General features: G+C 47.5%; 1 long non-coding RNA gene across 1 annotated transcript; it reads right to left on the bottom strand.

Moving 5' to 3' along the window:
- Window positions 1–1727: 1727 nt before the first annotated feature.
- Gm39397 lies at window positions 1728–2342 on the bottom strand. The gene is made up of 2 exons (XR_880238.2): window positions 1958–2342; window positions 1728–1858 (listed from the first exon to the last, which is right to left on the bottom strand). It is a non-coding gene; the product is annotated as a predicted gene, 39397 (long non-coding RNA).
- Between the last annotated feature and the right edge of the window lie 4406 nt (window positions 2343–6748).

The following is a 6748-nucleotide window of genomic DNA, read 5'->3' as shown; positions in this document are numbered from 1 at the left end:
ACACAGAAAGAGGGGCCTTTGGGTTGAAAGGTATTTAAAACAGGGCAGAAAAGGAGAAATGGCTTTTTTCACTCTTGGATGTTGGGGGAGCTTTTTCCTTCTGGGATGTCAGAGGAGTAGAAAGGTCAGCTGGGCGCTTTCTTTGTTCCTCTGAGCTAGCAGGTTTTCATCTTAGCATCTGGCTCCTGAGTTTGATTGATAAAAAACCTAATGGTTTGAACTTTGTTAAAACAACAACAAAACTCACCAAAAGTGATCTCATTCAGACAAATGGCACTCTGACTGCAATAAAAACGTCCAAGTACTTTAGGAGCTCTGTGCCAGCAACTGGGTGGCAGGTACCAAATACGCATTTCCTGATAGAGCACATTCCCTCAGACAAGAGACTTGAAGCCATTCTTAACATGTCACACCAAAAAGACTCACTTCTTTCATTGTTACTATGTCCTTGTTTACTGTAAACTGACTGTCTGAGAGAACGGGTTCCATTATAACTTTGTTTTACTTTATTGTTAATGATGTATACTGGCTGCGCGTGGTTTTGTGCACGGGGAAGCAGGAGGACATCGCATCCTCCAGGATGCAGCATCACAGGTGGTTGTGAGCCACTGGGCCTGGGTGCTGGGAACTGAGCTTAGGCTCAGTGAAAGCAGTGTGTGCTCTTTGGCAACTGAGCCACCTCTCCAGCCCCACCATGGCTTTCACATGTGTATAACATATGTTGATGACATTCACCTTCTCTGTCACCCTGTCATCTCCTCTCCCCAGCGGAGCTCCTCGTCCCCTTCCAAAACAGCCTACCTTCTACCTTCACATCTCCAAGGGACTCTGTGCAAGTCCTTAGTCATTTCTGTTGAAGGTACTAGGGGTAGGGACAGCTGGTGAGTCGCTATACCTCTTAACTTTGTTTCCTTTGACATGGATGCTTTCCAGAAAAGTCAAAGAGTTGGTAATCCTGTATAAGCATTGCTAAAGTCATTGTAGTCCCGTGGTCCCCTGGCTGCTGACTGGTGTGCTGTACATGGCTACTGCAGAGAAGGAATCAGAAGGCAGCCACCTCTCCCCCCCCCTTATGAATTTTACACAAGAACATATTACCAGCAGGTAATATTCTGGCCATGGGTTCAATGGTGTGTGGCTCCTGGGTTTCCTGACCCTGCACAGAATGGGGTGGACGTTGAAGGTCACTCTGCACCACAACTCCATATCCAGCTGGGATGAGAAAACCCCACCTGTAACTTGAAGGTACCCTGGTCCCTGGCCCAGCTTTTTGGTAGACTAATGAATGTCCACAGCTCTCTAAGAGTTGGAGGTCCACAAGGGGTTACATGGTGGAGGCCTAACTGTCAGAGACCCAGTACAGTGTCATTCCAGCCAACCAGCAGGTGACGCAATGACTGAAACGGATCCTTCACTTTGTCTGTAATGAAGGCCAGATGGTCTGCAGGTCACTGAAAGCGTAGCCCTCTTTCAAACTGCACCCTGCAATGAGGCCCTGCATTCTGTACCTAGTCCCCCAACTCCTGGTGTGTGTGTGTGGGAATGGGGGGGATGACGATATTGCCCAAAAAAGGTATTATAAAGAAATGTCACTTCTTCAAATACCATCTGTGCACCTCTATCCTTGAACAGCACTGGGCTACTTATTTAAGCAGTTGGTCCCCAACACCTCCCCTTTCCATCCTTATGTGCCCCTCCCCCATCCCCAAGTCAATCTCCAAGACAAAGAGATTTAGCAAGCTTTATACACTCATTTAAAGGACTAAGGTACCACAGGGTAGACAGATGACAAAGTCCTCTGGCTTCTTTCAGGCTGGGAGTCACCAGGGAGAGGAATGGGGAGGACCCAGGTGGAGCCCTAAAGGAAGATTGGTGTCTAGTTAAGTCTGAGAGGCAGGCTGGGTTCTTACCTTTGGGCTTCCCAACACAGATAGCATTGCCCAGATGGAGTGCCCACCTGTAGCCCAGAGCCTCTTGCCAGGCCCCACAAGCTCTGGCTTCCGAAGCCTTGGTGGGATGGTGAGCTGTCATCTTGCGTTCTGGAAGAGAGGTAAGAGGGGAACACACCCATTCAAAATAGGAAAGGGACGGTGAAGGACGGACGGGGAGTTGTACCTAGCATCCTAACATATGAGCCCCTGCATTCTGTCCCTAGTCCCCAACCCCTGAGGTGTGTGTGTAGGGAGAGGGAGTGATGACATGGACTTGAAGCCTACAGCAGAAGTGGAAAGAGGATAAAGAGGCTTTCTGAGGATGGTGACGTTGAAGGAGGGTTTGGCGCCACACTATGGAAAGTTTGGGCTTCTGCGGCTGGAGGAACCTGAGACTCGGACTTGGGGCTGCTAAGAAAGCTTCAGACTGCAGTATCCCTAGGGAGACAGAGGACAGCAGTCAGAGGACAGCAGTCAGTGGGACAGCTAGCTCAGCCAGGGAGCTCAGTGCCTAAACAGTAGAAGGAGAAAACCAACACCTACAAATTACACACATGGTAGTACCTTCCCTTTCACCACTACACACACACACACACACACACACACACACACACACACACACTAGCCTGCAGCACATATAGTAAAATTGGAATTATACATACCTTAGCATGGTCCTGTAAAAGAATGACACATTTGTGAAGTGTTCCATATGTATACACACATACACACACACACACACACACACACACACACTAGCCTGCAGCACATATAGTAAAATTGGAATTATACATACCTTAGCATGGTCCTGTAAAAGAATGACACATTTGTGAAGTGTTCCATATGTATACACACATACACACACACACACACACACACACACACACTAGCCTGCAGCACATATAGTAAAATTGGAATTATACATACCTTAGCATGGTCCTGTAAAAGAATGACACATTTGTGAAGTGTTCCATATGTATACACACATACACACACACACACACACTATATATATATATATATATATATATATATATATACACACACATATATACATATATACACATATATACACATACACACACACACACACACATATATATATATAAAACACACACACATATTGAGATAGGGTCTCAACACTGTAGCCCAGGCTGGACTTGAAGTCACTATGATCCCTCGGCCTCAGCCTTATAAATGATGTGTTTCGGCTATAAGATAATTTTGTTTTTTTTTTTAATTTTATGTATATGAGTACACTATAGCTGTACAGATGGTTGTGAGCCATCACGTGGTTGCTGGAAATTGAACTCAGGACCTCTGCTCACTCCGGCCTGGCTTGCTCCAGCATATGTAAGTACACTGTTGCTATCTTCAGACACACCAGAAGAGGGTGTCAGATCTCATTACAGATGGTTGTGAGCTACCATGTGGTTTGAACTGGTTTGGGATTTGAACTCAGGATCTTCAGAAGAGCAGTACAGTGCTCTTAACTGCTGAGCCATCTCTCCAGCCCAGGATAATTTTGGTTTTGTCGGTCTGTTTTGAGTCTGGGTCTCACGTAGCCCAGGCTGCTGCTCTACTACCTGTGTCTAAGAAAGACTTTAACATTAGGACCCTACAGTTATCACCTTCTGAGTGCTGGGATTATAGGACTGTGCCATCCTGCTTCCGTGCTGGGATGGATCTCAAAGGTTCATGAGCTGGACAACCACTCTGCCAACTGAGCTACATCCCAGACTTCTTTTCATCATTGTATGTGCGGGTTAGACAGCGTGCAGAAGTTCCTGGTGTCGGTTGTATCCTTCAACCTTTACGTGGACTCATGATAACCAAACTCGGGTTTGCATCGGCAGCAGCAAGCACCTTTATCCACTGAACAAATGAACCATCTGGGTGCCCTGCCCTCGACTCAAACAGAGTACTCAGTAAGAACTCAGTACGCTTCTCTCGTAACACACTGTGGTGCTGCTTCCTCCTTTCAGCGTGAACTTACAACCTAATAAAAGGTCAGCTATTGCCACAATGGTGTAGTGAAATACACCGTCTTCAAACTTAAGGGTTAGGACAAGAATCCTCACGGGTCCTCAGCCGACTATGCTAGCGATGGACACGTACTGCTGGCTGGTTTCTGAGCCCCTGCAGCCCAGTTCCATCCTGCTGACTCTGTCACCCAGGCTGGAGAGGCAGCAGGTACCCAGGAGAAGCTCTTCTGCGAAAGCAGAGGCCAGCACAACCTTAGGAAGTCTCCGCAAGCACAGGCTTAGTATTTCATGCCACAGGCCAAGGCAAGCCACTAGGGGAAGCCCGGTGCCGGGGGACAGGAAAGGGCAGTGCAGCCACAATGAGACTGGATGCTGGGAGGTGCTGGAGACTGAGACCTGGTACTCTGCCAGGGTATGAGGAGCCCTGGTTTGGAGGCTGCATAAACCTGAGCTCATTCTTCTAGTGTTCACCATAGCGACAGGAAGTGGCCTCTGGACTCAGTTCTCTTTGGTGTCAGAAACCCTGATGGGACAAGAACCATAACTCCTTCCTCTTCAACCACACCCTTCCTGAAGTGCTTAGAACTGAGCCATGCCTCATGAATGACTTGGGAATATTCCCGAGTATGTTTCAGTTTCAGTCTTTTTCCTTCACCCTCCACAAGTGACTTGTAGAACACAGACTGGCTTACCAAGGCATCGCATGATCCACGAACTATAGAGACTGTGCCCTTTGAAGCTGAGATCTGCACCCAGGGGTCTCTGCCACCAAATCCTGAATCTATTGCCTCCCACAGAGAATTCTGAAGATAGTGTCCCAATCCTCACATTCAGGAGTTCCAGGCCATCTTGGGCTACCTAATGAGACAAGAGCTCACCACTCCTGAACCACCCCCCGCACCCCTAACACCACCAAAAAGATTCGCATCACCTAAAATGTCCTGCTAGGAAAGCTGTCTAAAGGTGTGAATCCACTCAGTGACCCACTTGAGAACTCCAGGTCCTGAGCTTGCCCATCAGCACTGACCACTCCCTCCCAGGCTCCTTGGGGTAACTACCAGGCAAAGGCAAGGCTCGTGACAGCTGTCCTGCTGCAACTGCTGCCTTCCTAGGGGAACCACTGAAGGAGGACTGTGATGAACCCTGAAGTGGGCCCAGGCCTCATGCATGCAGAGGGTACCCTAGGACAGTTGGTGACTCATGACAGTTACTCCCCAGTCCCCACAGCATGGAGTCATCTCAGGTTAGGATGATAGAGGAAAGGGATGGTCAGTGTGCCATAGGATGCCTTGATTATAACATATGTGGATGACTTTATATCTTGTCATAAAAACTGATGGCCCCTGGGCTCCAGGCCTTTTGTAGTGTTTGTTTGTTTAGGAGGAAAGGTTTGCTTTGGCATGCGATTTTGGATGGATCAGTCATCACTGAGTGGGCCTGCAGCGGGACAGTACAACATGGTGACACCCTGCACACACACACACACACACACACACACTTGGAAGAAACATATTCACAGCTGGGTATAAAAGAAGGAAGAAGAGGTGTGGTCCTATTGTCTCCTCTGAGGCTCAATTCCTAGTGACTGAAAGACCTCTTTCTAAGTTCAATTTCTTAACATTTCTATAAACTCTCCACAGCGTCAGGCTAAGGACCAAACCACTATCATGTGGGCGTTTGGAGGTCATTCAAGTTCAAACACAGGAACAGCTGGATTGGTCAGCTCCCACTGCTCCAGGTAGGTGGGGCTTCCTTAAGGAGAATTCTAATGACTGAAGGCAGGTCTGCAGTCTATTCTTGTATTTTAGGAACATTCTTCTCATAGTCTTTGTTGACTCTGTAGTGAGTTTTTAAAATGAGGGAGAGACTAGAAAAAAAAATCTTCTTAAGTAGGGGTTGAGTAGCGAGGCTATCCCAGTACAATGTGATGCTAAGCATTGTGTTTTGTGTAGAGAAAAGAAGGTCCAATACTGGTCACTGCTCACCTATCACTATGTAAATTAAACAGCTATTTAATAAGTGCAAATGAAATAACGTGTAAGAGTTAGCCCTTAACATCACACAAGCCATGTTTAAAGTGTTAAGTACCCACATGTAGCTGATTAAAGGTCCACGGTTCAAGGCCACTTCCTCAGCATGCATCTACTCCATTTTTATTGTTGCTTGTTTTAAACATAGTCTTGCTATAGAACACACTAAGTAAACCAGGCTGGCTAGGATTACAGGTGAATGTCACCATGCCAGGCTCACTTCGTCAGCTCTAACAGATCATGTTTCTATAGGGCCTTTCTGGAAGGACACAGAGAACACTGGGGATGGCAGCTGTCTTCACAAAGAGAGCCCAGAAGGGTGCAATGCAGGACGCCTCCCCTGTGTTTTCACTCTCACCGTGTAGTCCTGCCTGGCCTGGAGTCTCAGAGGTCCACCTGCCTCTGCCTCTCGAGTGCTAAGATTACAGGTGAACATCACCATGCTGCCAGCCTGGAGTCATGGGTAGCTGTGAGCCACCCAACAGGGGTAGAAGGGACTGAACTCAGGCCTTCTGCAAGAACGGTACACACTCTTAGCCTCCCTCAGGTGGTTTTCTGATCTCCAAGTGTAAAAGCATACACACACACACACACACACACACACACACACACACACACAGTGTGGGGAGGCGTGGGGGGAGAAATAATGTGTTCGGGAACTGAACCCAAGTCTTTTCTCTCTAGCCCCTTGAAGACATTAATTTTTTTTAAGTTGTAGGTGTTGGGGATATATCTCTGACCAAGCCAACTGAGTCAGCCAAATAGAGTCTCAAGAGAGGGAGTGAGGATTGAAAAGAAAAAGACA

This window comes from Mus musculus, chromosome 11 (genome assembly GCF_000001635.26).
Source record: "Mus musculus strain C57BL/6J chromosome 11, GRCm38.p6 C57BL/6J".
NCBI lineage: Eukaryota > Metazoa > Chordata > Mammalia > Rodentia > Muridae > Mus > Mus musculus.
Note: the sequence above shows the minus strand (reverse complement) of the source record. Positions and strands in the feature narration are given on the sequence as shown.